Source organism: Pinus tabuliformis, chromosome J, assembly GCF_031772625.1.
Source record: "Pinus tabuliformis cultivar Carrire ecotype Pingquan chromosome J, CPIR1, whole genome shotgun sequence".
Classification (NCBI taxonomy): domain Eukaryota; kingdom Viridiplantae; phylum Streptophyta; class Pinopsida; order Pinales; family Pinaceae; genus Pinus; species Pinus tabuliformis.
In genome coordinates this window covers 583,229,910-583,242,836 of record NC_142295.1, presented here as the reverse complement: position 1 = coordinate 583,242,836, position 12,927 = coordinate 583,229,910, and positions in this window count along the sequence as shown.

Sequence of the window (12,927 nt, the reverse complement as noted above, 5' to 3'; positions counted from 1 at the left end):
TAATAGACTTTGGGGAAATAGTTAAATAGTGATGCATAAAATTGTAATGTTGGAGCATATGAGCCACTCTCATCGATATTAGTGGGTGAACGCTTAGATCAATGCTTCCCCTGGAACCATATCCTCGATCAATTTGTACATTATTGCAACATTTAACTCTGTGCAACTTACACTGAACCTCTCTATAATTTTTGGGAGAGTTGTAAGATGCACAAAATAAGGCATGAAAAGTACGAAGAAGTTTAGATTTTCCAAAGTAGCATAAGGTTTGAGCGTGCTACATGCTTTGAGTGAAAAGCATCTTGAAAGATCTACTACAAACTCATGAAGCATTGGAGTTAAGCTTAGGTTTTTCTATAGCTTAACTTTTGACAGTTAAATTTGGTAAGGCCCGATGTAGTGCAAATAATTTGATGCTCGAAGTTTATGTATGAAATTTGTCCCAAGTGATTCGTAATTCCGGTGAAAGTGCAATCGGGGTTAAATATATGGGAATTTAGCCAAACCTGAAGGAGAGAATACACGACGACACAATTATGTGAGGGAATGCGTTAAAAGATTTGTTTTATAGATGAATGTGTAGGATTCTAGAAAACCTTACCATAGTATAATTGACTTGGTGACATGGAACTGGTAGAAACCTTGGGGACTATGCATACTGGGTAGGGCCAAAAGCAGAGGGGAAACCATTAAGGGGGAAAACCATGATTTTTCTTTTTGATTTAAGCGTGTACTTGTTCTAGGTTAGGAAGGAGTCCGAGAATATGGTTGCGTGATGTTAAATGGTTTGAAAACATCCTATTTGTTCTTCACACAGTGAATGTTCGGAGTAAGCTTTTGGAGTTGTTGGGGACTGGTATAAAACAATGTGGGCGTCCACTAGTGAAATGACATGTCGTAATGCTGCAATCAACGAACGGGAATTTCCTACAAGGGATGTGAGGTTCAAAAAGTTAAGAATCATTGTCCCTTTGACATTTGAATAAATATATGTCTCATTAAAAGACTAGAGGAGTTGAGAGTATTGGGTGATAGATGGCACACGTAAACTGGGAAATAAATAGGTCAGTAAAAGAGGACATGAGATTCTCCACAATTAAAAAGAATAGTAGTAAAGGAAGAATATTACTAGTCCTTAGTTTTAACATTAAATTTCCAATACAACAACTACAAAAAATTGATATAATGAAGCAGAAGAAAAAAAAAATATGAAAACATAAGAAGGGTCTTGAACTGGAGATGTGACATATCTTAACTCCATTGTAGAGCGTTTCACAAGTCGAAGCCGAAAATTTCCTCATAAGACCACATCTTCACTAATGATTCTCAACTTAACTTGGACTCAAATTTAGACTTTTACATTTATTTTAAAAAATTGTAAATTTCACTCAACTTGACAAAATTGAACTATTCATAACTTGGACTTGACTCAACTAAAACAATTATTGTTCAAACCCTCGAAGTAAAAACATTACTTCTAATTACAACCTTATCACTCCAAATTTACAAAAAGAATTACACCTTATCACTCCAAAATATTTCTTCTTCTCATACACAATGCACTAATACAAAAAAATTAATTTTATAACACATTTTATCTATTTAAAAATTTTCTTATTACTCCAATACAAAATATAACCTCATTATTACAAATCTTTTAAAAATAAGCTTTTATGACAACTCTTATCGCTCAATAAACACATTAACATAACCTCATCATTACAAATCTTTTAAAAATAAGCTTTTATGACAACTCTTATCGCTACATAAACACATTAACATATTAGGTCCTAAAAGATAAATGAAATCCACTTATTACTCCAAAAAGCACAAATATGTCTTTCCCATGACCCATGAAGATTTTTCAATATTCCACTCATTCTCCACCATAACTATACCAATTCAAGCTTTCACACAAGTAACATTTAACTTTTCGAATCTACTTTAGTCAACTCACATTCCCATTTTGAATTAAAAAAAAGCTCATAAAGAGTTTATACATTTTTCTTTTTGGAATCCCAATTCGATTCATCAAATTAACAACCCTGTTGAAGATTAGAATAGGTAGAGGATCCGATGATGTACGATGACACACATCGGATCAAATGAAAATATGTTGAAGGCATACATCGGATCCGATCAAAAGTATGGTGAAAAAGGCGCTAGCAACTAGGTATCGAACCTCTATTGTCCTGTGAGTAATTTCTTTACAAGTACGTATGAGAGATTTCAGAAATGCGATTAATTTTTGGAGCATACATACCGTGGTTACGACTCCATAAGGCGAACAACCAACAAATGCAGAACCACGTTGTTTTAAGCTATACAACCTCAAGCTCGACACTACGCTCCATGGTTGTTTTTATAAATCAATGGCCTAGCGTTGCCCCACGGTTCAATGGAGATATCAATCACAGGTCTCAGCACATTTTTGATGCATATCTCCAAAACAAGTTTCAACACAAGTCCACATAGCAATAAATTACATCAGCTACATCATGATTGTATACAAAAGAAATATGCAAAGGTCAACGCAACACATCTCAGTGTGGAACACATACAAACCCACAACTACAACAAATCCAAACACAGATTTCAACACAGAGTTTGCAGAGCTTCCAACGCAGAGATCCACAGAGAACTTATGATTCTTCTCACGCCAAACAAGAATACATTATTGGAACATCGATACAAATATTGCTGCAATAAAATAAATCCATCGATTTGTCATTGAGGAGTGATTTCTCGAGAGTTCAATGTTGAGATTAATGTAGAACTCGCTTAATAGAGTAATAGTTCAAATGGAAACCTAGTTTAGGATTCTGTTCCTGTTTTGTAGGAGCCTATTCAACTTCCCTAAATGTGTGTTTGTTATATATATTCCTCATGTAATGAATGGAAGGTAGAGCGTGTTCTAGAAAGGCAGTCTTATAGGTGCTATTTCACACCTGTAAGTTGCTCAGTTGATTTAATAAAGTTTGGTTCATATTTTGACATGGTATCAGAGCTATAGAGTTGAAAACGCTTGTGCCCTAAGTGGAGAGAGAGACCAATGCGTTTGAGGGGAGATAAGCACGGCATTTGGCAAGAAAAACGCATCGATTTCACTTCTTCCCTTACACAATTTTTTATTTTAAGAACGGTGCGAGTACGCATTGGAAAATTGCGCCGACCTTGAAAGGTGAAAAGGCTGCATGATTTTTGCAGTGGGCTACTGTGGATACGTTTGGAGCTGCAGTGTTTTATGAATCTGTTTGATGTCACTGAGGTGATCACTAGCCATGGAGGAGCCATGCATTCTGTGCAGCGTGTGATTTGAATCAAGGTTGCATGTCGTTGCAATTGAGAGGAGCCACTACAGATCGATTGTGCCACTGCACAGATTGATTGAGGATCCGTGTAGACAAGGAGAGCCGACGGTGAAGTATGTGTGAGGTGAATCACCTTGTTTGTTGCTGCATGAGGTGAATCCATCCGCGTGGAGGAGGCTGTAGGAGGCATGCAGGAGGTCAAGGATTACTCTCGTGGAGAAGCCAAATCCAGGATCCAACCCATACAATTGGGACTGCAGATCACGCGGCGTGTTGGAGGTCGAGCTGTCAATTGGGACAGTGGTATCTCAGAGATCACGCAGAGAAGGCATAGATTGAGACTATAGATCACGCAGCGTGGAGGAGGCCAAGCTATCGATTAGGACGATGGTATCTCAGAAATCTGTTGTTGTCGATTTACTGCTCAGCGTGAGAGCTTCTTCCATCTATGTGAGAGCTCCTTCCATATGCTTGAGAGCTTGAGGCCGAGTAGAGATCGGAGGCAATTTAGGAGGCCATCGTTGAATTCAAATCGAGGCGCTGATGATGGTGGTCATCCGAAGGTCATGGCGATATTTTTTTTATGTTTGATAAGTCACGGTGAAAGAAGATTCAGTTTTTTTTTAATTGAGCTTTTTTTTTTAATTAAAGAGTTTAATTTAATTCTTTAATTGAAATAAAAGGAGGGGCTTTGTATTATTTTGAGGGGCGATTATTTTTTTTAAAGGAAGGAATTGAAGTAACCTTTTTTTCTTGGAAAAAAAGGGTAGGCGATTGAAAAAAAAGGGATCTGGGCTCGTCTTTTTGGATCACGCATTTGAGACAGTTTTTTTAAGAAGATCTGGGGTTTTTTTTTAATTGTTGGGGTTGAAGGTTTTTTATTCATTCAACATGAATAATCAATTAGCAGAAGCTTACCTCAATGAAAACAACCAGCTGGATGGATCCAATTACTTCGATTGGAAATTCAAGCTGCAAACTCTGCTTGAGGGACACAATGCATGGACAATTGTGAACAATGATGAAGTGAAGCCGAACATCATTGCAAGAGGAACAACAACAACAATCCAAGACTGGACAAGCGGGAGACTAAGGCGAGATTTCTCTTGAAATTGTGAGTCAAAGATTGCATTATTCCCCGTATCCGTGATTACAAGACTGCACCAAAGATCTAGAAGACGCTCAAGGATCCCTATGAGGTCAAGAACACCAATCGATTGTTGTTTTTGAAGAGCAAGATTCTCTCCATCAAGATGGAGGAGAATGAGACAGTTGTAGCATTCATTTCACAGATCAAGGAGCTCATGAACAAGCTGGGTGACATCAGTGAAGTCGTGTCAGATACAGATTTGGTCACGATTACCATGAATGGTATGACTGATGAGTATCATATATTCATCACTGGCTTGAATGTAAGAGAAAAATCCCCCGTGTTTGAAGGATTGGGAGGGATCCTCATGCAGAAGGAGGAAAGGCAACTGACTCATAAACCCCAAAGTTCAAATCTAGCCTTAATGGCGAAGAAGAAGCCCTTCAGAGGAAAGCCAAATGCAGCACATAAGAGCAGTGCAGCCCCAAAGAGAAAAATGCCCCCACCTCAAGGTACATCTTTTAATATAAATGACTCTGCGACAAACTGATTTTATTGTGGTAGAACCGACCATATAGCCAAATATTGCATGAAGAAGAAGTTTGATGAAGGTCGGAAGAGACATAAGCAGCATATAGGTCATTTTGTTGATGAGGAATAGAGTTAGAACATCAAATTGTTCATATCTGACTTTGCGCTTTCATCTAAGGAGGATGAAGTAGATACCTGGTTTGTGGACTCAGGTGCATCCATCCACATGACAGGGAACAAAAATTGGTTTGAAGACTTCAAAGAGACCAACGGTGGAACAAAAATCTATATTGGTGATGATAAAGGGTACCAAATCAAAGGCTATGCAAATATTCCTGTTGTTTTTCCTGATGGAAATATTAGACATATCCATAATGTAATTTATGTATTGTTGGGAATTAGATAAACCAACACTCCCCATGTGTTTCATGACATGGATTAACTCCCTCTCGTAGATCCTTATCTCTGGCGGTGCGATCGTTAACTAACACTTGCAGGTTTTGGCCTAACAAAAATCGTGATTCCCAACAAGTGGTATCAGAGCGTAGGTCATGAGTTCGATACACACCCGACTCCCATTGGGGCAGAGATTGTTGGGCATTGGATAAGCCAACGCTCCCCGTGTGTTTCGTGACATGGACTAACTGCCTCTCGTGGATCCTTATCTCTGGCAATGCGATCGTTGACTAACACTTGCAAGTTTTGGTCTAACGGCAATTGTGATTCCCTTGTTGAAAATAATACTGAGAGGGGGGCGGGGGTGAATCAGTATTAGTAACTCAATAATATTTCATTTCCATAGGAAAATTTTTATACGCTACTTTAGCTAAGTGAATCAGCGTGTACACGTGATGTTATTAAAGCAACCAGCGTATATGTAGAGACCTTTTGATTTACCCAATTTATCATGCATTGAACTTTAACCAGTATGTCAAATATTAATTAGACAGTGCAGTAAAAGAAGAATAAAGCATTACACATAAGAATCACACATGAACACCAAGATATAAGGTGGAAACCCAATGTGGGTAAAAACCACCTGTTGTTGTTGTCTCTGTCTTCTTTTAATAATAAGAAAAATCTGTTTACAATTTTGTACTGGTGCAGACTTATACCAGTACGCAGACTTCTACCTACAGAAGGCTGCAACCTTCTCTCGTTTTCTAGCTACAATTGGAAGGGAGCTACAACCCCCTAGCTCTTGTATTGGCCGATATGTTTGCTGGTACATAAGCGTCGATCTACAGAAGGCTACGGCCTTCTGTCTTCCTCCAGGGACAATGTTTCATAACTTTTCAGATTGGATCCATCAACAACACCATAAATGTAATTCAATCATCAAATACATCTGCATCAACCCATCACCTTTTGAACCAACTACAACCGAATCAATCAATCACTTTGACAACCCATCAATCTAATCATTCAGAATACTCACACCAGAACATAGTAACCAGAACCCAAACCAAAACCTAGAACTCTGCAATAGCAAACAGAAGCAACTAAAACATATTTTATAAGGTATACACTACTTCCATGTGTCGAACCTGCGTGTATACACGCTTTTCTCAAAGCCAACTACTGTATACATTTGCAAATATTAATTCAGAATTCTGCAACTATTCCAGACTTCAGTTATACTCAGATCATATCATTTACAAAATAATATATGCGTCAGTATTCCAATCTAGAATATACATGAGCGAAAACACATAATGAAAGTTCATTTTACACCTTAAGATCTTGATCCATCATTAGATCTAACCCCTCATCATCCACTAAGGTTCATCCTTGGTTCAGATCCAATAATGCAACATAACCCAATAACCTACATACTAGATCTCACACTTCATCAGATATTCGATACTTGCACACCATGGCCTAATGATCTTCTCATCCTTTTATAGTTTTAGGCCTTTCTTAATACCATGGACCAAAACCACTTAGGACCAATACCTTGGACCAAATACCTAGGGTCAATACCTTGGACCAATACTATGGATCAAAATACCATGGACCAAATACTTCGAACTAGAAACTTAGTTTTCCAAGGTATACGTGCTTTTCCTTCTGTGAAAGTGCATGTGTACGTATACGGGAGTTGTATACAGTGAACTTGCGTGTATACGCAGCTTGGTCAATGGTGAACCTGCGTATACCTCTCTTTCTTCATTCTGTGAAGACTCATATGTAATTCTTTGTTGTTTACCTGGTATACTGTGATCTTTCATTTGAGTGAGTTGCCATCAAGGACAATACCTGTATGATAATGCCAACAATCTCCCACTTTGGACTTGATGGAAACAACCACACTAGGTCACTCTCCCCCTTTGACATCAAGGGAAAAGGGTCATGCTCCCCCTGAGTACATGTTGAATTCTCTGATACGCTGAAGTGTATTGATTGAGCTCCCATGATTGAGTCCATCCTCCCCCTGAGTACAAGAAAAGTCTGCAAAAAGATTTTCTAAAAGAAGAACATGACTCTATACCAATGACCTTCCTATCACCAATGACTCATACATACATCCATTTCCCAACCAAGTGGAGATATGCCAAATTTGACTCATCCACCCAACCAAGTGGGAATATACCAATTGTTTATACATGACAAAAATAAGAAACATTACATCATCCATCCCATGCATAGTGGGGTTACAAATTAGGTCTTTTCATGACCTTTACATTAAATGATATGCATGGCATATATAACAGAAACTAAATATCTTAAACAAGACCATGATAGTCATTAACAACTACCATATGATCTGTATCATCAGCAACATCTGTCAACAACATCCAGACTAGCAACCTGTATATGTCCATCATTAGTTCCCAAAATATCATCAACCTGTGTCAAAGTATGTCGGCATATATTACCTCATCCTCTTGATCTCATCAAGATCAACTTGCTTCGTTCCCTTATCATAACCTTCCGTGAATCAACTAAGCATATGTCATATCTCCAAGTGATAACACAAAATCATGGACATCATATCATATGTATGTGAAAACACCATAGACATCATTATCAAGAACTGCATGAGATTTCCACAAGAACCTTCATTATATCATCACTAGGGAACATTCCACATCGTCAACCATGATAATCAACATATATGAGTATCAACCTATCATCATAAAGTAAGAACTCATCATCATTGATTAGCTACCAAAGACTTCTAGACATAATGCCAACAATGCTTTATTAGAAGCATACCATGTTGTCCCCCTAAACCTGTTCCACCTGTTCACTGTCAGATCTGATCATTGCATATGTCAGTATGAGATATCAAAGCATAATCCAAATATACATCAAGTTATCAACAACGTTATGAGGACCAATATATTTCCACATGTTATCAGCAGATTGTAACCATCATCAAACAAAGCGGATAATTGATAGAACCATAGCAGACCCCTTTTTCCTGAGTCTAGCCCACTGCTTTTCTTCAAACCAGCATATACGTGACTGTGCCCACAGAAACCCACGCATGTACGCGACTGTGCCCACAGAAACCCATGCATGTACGCGACTGTGCCCACATAAACCCACGCATGTATGCGACTGTGCCCACATAAACCCACGCATGTACGCGACTACGCTTCACGAAACTTGTGTATAACAACCTTTTTCTTAAAAAATAGGATTTAACAGGAGGATGATGCAGCAACTACTCCCAGCTTTTGTCTGAGATATTCAAATGTCTCTCTGGGCAGTGGTTTAGTGAATATATTAGCAGCCTATTCTTTGGAGGGAACATACTCCAATTTGACCTTTTGTTAAAGTACTTGTTCACGTAGAAAATGATATTTGATGGGTATGTGCTTGGTCTTGGAGTGCATGACTAGTTTCTTTGAAATACTGATGGCACTTGTATTAACACATAGAATGGAGATGGGTGGAGTACATGTGATCTGAATGTCTTGCAAGGTTTGCATCATCTAAAGTAGTTGTGTGCAGCAAGATGCATTAGCCACGTATTCCGCTTCAGCTATAGATAATGCAATAGAACTTTGTTTCTTGCTGAACCAAGACACTAACCTGGAACCCATATAGAATACACCACCACTAATGCTTTTTCTGTCATCAACACTTCCTGCCCAATCTGCATCTGTATATGCATGAAGTGTAAGATCTGCATCTCTAGGATACCATAAACCAAAGTTCTGTGTTCCTTGAAGATATTTGAAAATCCTTTTAATTGCCTGAAGGTGTGATTCCTTTGGATTTGCTTGGAATCTTCCAACTGTTCTTACTGCATGCATGATGTCAGGTCGGGTACCTGTTAGATAAAGCAGACTGCCAATCATGGATCTGTAAGTTGGTTGATGTACTGCTGTTGATTCATCATTTGAGCTGAGACTGCATCCTGTTACCATTGGGGTACATACTAGTTTAGAATCTTCCATGCCGTACTTTTTCAAGATCTATTTGAGATATTTGGTTTGTGAAAGGAAAATACCTTCTTTATTTTGTTGAACTTGTAGACCAAGAAAATAGGTAAGCTCACCAAGCAAGGACATTTCAAATTCTTGTTGCATTATTAAAGCAAAATTATGACTCATGGATTCTTCAGTTCTACCAAAAATGATATCATCAACATAAACAACAATTATTAGCAATTTATCAATGTCAATATTTGTATATAGATTTCTATCTGCTGACCCCTTTGAAAAACCCTGTTGGTGGAGATATTTGTCAAGACGGTGATACCAGGCCCTTGGAGCCTGTTTTAGACCATAGAGATCCTTTTTGAGTCTGCATACAAGTTTTGCATCATTTCTAAGAATGAATCCTTCTGTAGTTCAATATAGACTTCTTCTTCTATGTCTTCATTAAGAGAGGAAGATTTTACATCCATTTGGTATACTTTGAATTTCTGAAAACTAGAAAGAGAAAGAAACATCCTTATGGCTTCAAGTCTAGCAATAGGTGCAAAAGTTTCTTCAAAATCTATACCTTCTTGTTGACCATATCCTTTACAAACAAGTCTGGCCTTGTTTCTAATAACTTATCCATTTTCGTTCAGTTTGTTTTTGAATATCCATTTAGTTCCTATGATATTCTTATCATGAGGTCTAGGAACTAATTCCCAAGTATTATTATTTTTAATTTTCTCAAGTTCTTCATTCAAGGCCTTGACCCAACATTCATCTTTGCATGCTTCATTTACATTTTGAGGTTCGATGGAAGATTTTTATGAACATACTTGGACGAAGTCTTTTCTTCTACTGTTATCTCTTCTTCTGGTGCTTCATTGGTTTCTTCTTCAGAATCAATATGATTTGACTTGGGAAAATAATCCTCATCTTCTTCATTGTCATAATCTTCGGTTTTTATCTGTTTTCGATTTTTGCATGTTTCATCAACCACAACATCAATATTTTCAATAATTTTCCCAAGTCCTTTATTATAACATTTATATCCTTTACTTTGGGAAGAGTAACCAAGAATAATACCTTCATCTGCTCTAGGTTCAAACTTACCAAGTTTTTCATTAGTCCTTTTGATGTAACATTTGCTTCCAAAAACTTTGAAGTATTTTACAGTAGGAGTCTTACCATACCAAAGTTCATGTGGGGTTTGAGTGTTGTTTACCCAATGGAATGTGACAGCGGTGAATGCAGCTTCACCCAAGAAGGTTGGAGGAGTTCTAGATTCACCTAGCATAGCTCGAGCCATTTGTTGAACAATTCTGTTCATTCTTTCTACCACTCCATTTTGCTGAGGATCCATTGCAGTGGAGAATTGCCTTTTTATTCCATGTTGTTCACAAAATTCAAAGAATTCATTCGAGGTAAATTCCCCTCCTCGATCAGATCTGAGGCATTTAATTTTGTGATCTCATTCATTTTCAGCCAAAGCTTTGAAGGCTTTGAACTTTTCAAATGCTTCATCTTTATGCTTTAGAAGAACTATCCAACACATTCTAGAAAAATCATCAATGAACAATATAAAGTATTCTTCTCCACAAGGTGACTTTTTCCTTGATGGTCCACATAAATCAGTATGAACAAGTTCAAGAGGCTTACTAGCTGACCCTTCTTTTTCAATGAAGTGAGATTTGGTTTGCTTACTGAATTGACATGGTTTGCATATTGTATTTTCAAGAATGATGATATCTGGAAGATCATGAACAGACTGGAATCTGCATGCTTTTCTTATTTGAGAAAAGCTTAATTGTCCCAATCTTCTGTGCCATAACCAGTTTTCATCATTTTTTCTTAGATAGCACTGTTGTTGTCCTCCCTTGAGTATGCATAAGTTGTTTGGAATTCTTGTACCTTTGATCACGGTTTCTCCTGTATCAAGCTCACGAACTACACATTTGTTTGATCGAAACACCACTTCATTTCCTTGATCACACATTTGACTGACACTCAACAGGTTATGCTTTAGACCATCAACATACATAACATTCCCAGCTTTAACTTTTTCTTTCAAGAAAACAGAGCCTTTACCTTTTATGACAACAGGAGTGTCGTTTCCAAATGAGACATTCTTTTCCTTTTCTAAGGCATTATATGAGTGTAGTTTTTCTTTGTCACCTATCATGTGTTTTGAGCATCCACTATTGATGTACCACTAGTTTTCTTGTCCTTCTACACACAAGGTATACCACATCTTTCTGTTTGCGGTTCTTTCTTTCTCCATATTTTGTGATTTAATGGAGTTTTCTCCTTTTGAGATATTTGCCGAAATTTATTCCTGCATTAAGATTCTTCATGGCCAAAATTGTTACAGATTGAGCATTCTATTTCATTTTCAAGAAGAGAAAAGTTATTATAGGAACTTTTCTTGATCCCTGTCACATTCCTTTGATTTCGTGCTTCTCTAGTCATGATGGTTTTGTAATCAACACATTGAGAAACTTTGTGTCCAAAATTATGACATGAGAAACATTGACCATTGAAGAAGTTCTTGCGGTTATCGAATCTATTGACCTAGTGATTGTAGTTTCTATTCATCTTTGAAGAAAATTGAGTATGATTTACTTGAGGTTGGTTGTGACTTTTGTTCATCCTTGAAGCAAATTGAGCCTGATTTACCTGGTGATCTGCTTTATGCCTTTGCTGAAGATTTTCATACTGTTCACTGTTCTTTGCTGCATCAAGATAGCTTTTAGTTGAGGTTGACGGTTTCTATGATTGAGGTGCTTCTTCAGTATATCCAAGACCTCTCTTTATCAGAGGAGAACACTGCACTTTGATAATTTCATTTAAGGTTTTTAACCCTTTAGTAAATCTAATATTGAGAGATTTTGTTTTCTCAAGATCCTTTATTAGACCCACAATTTCACATTCTAGTTTTTCATTGTGTTTTTCTCTTTCGGCAAGTTGATATGTAAAGGTATCTATAATCATATTCTTTTCTTCTAAACAGATTTTGAGTTTAGAGATTTCTTCATGAAGGTCATCTTCTTCTAAATCATCCAAAAATTTATCATCTTCATAAGCCATTAGAAGTCTATAGCCATTACTAGTTTCATCTTCATCACTATTTGATAATCCATCACTATCTTCATGAGTATAGTAACTCTTTTTACTTACACATTGTTTTCTATTCCATTTTGTAGATTCCTTCCCTTTATCATATTTATCTTTATGAGGACATTTGGTAGCATAATGACCGACTCTTCCACAGGCAAAACATTTGAAAGGTAGTTTACCACTAAATCTTCCGGAACCCCGTTGAAGCTTCTTGACAAAGTTTACTTCATCTTCTTCTTCTGAAATATCTCCTGATTCATTGCATTCTTCTTTTCCTTTTGCTGAAGCTTTAAATGCAAATTCTCTCATATCTGATTCTGTGAAGCTGTGTCATAGTAATAGTCTGTAGATCCTGTTTTTCTTCTATGGCAGATACTTTTGATTCAAATTCAGTAGACAAGGATCTTAAAACTTTCTCAACTAAGGTAACTTCCTTTATCTCTTCACCCAGATTCTTCATGCAATTAACAACCTCATCTATACATAAGAAGTAACTAGTTAT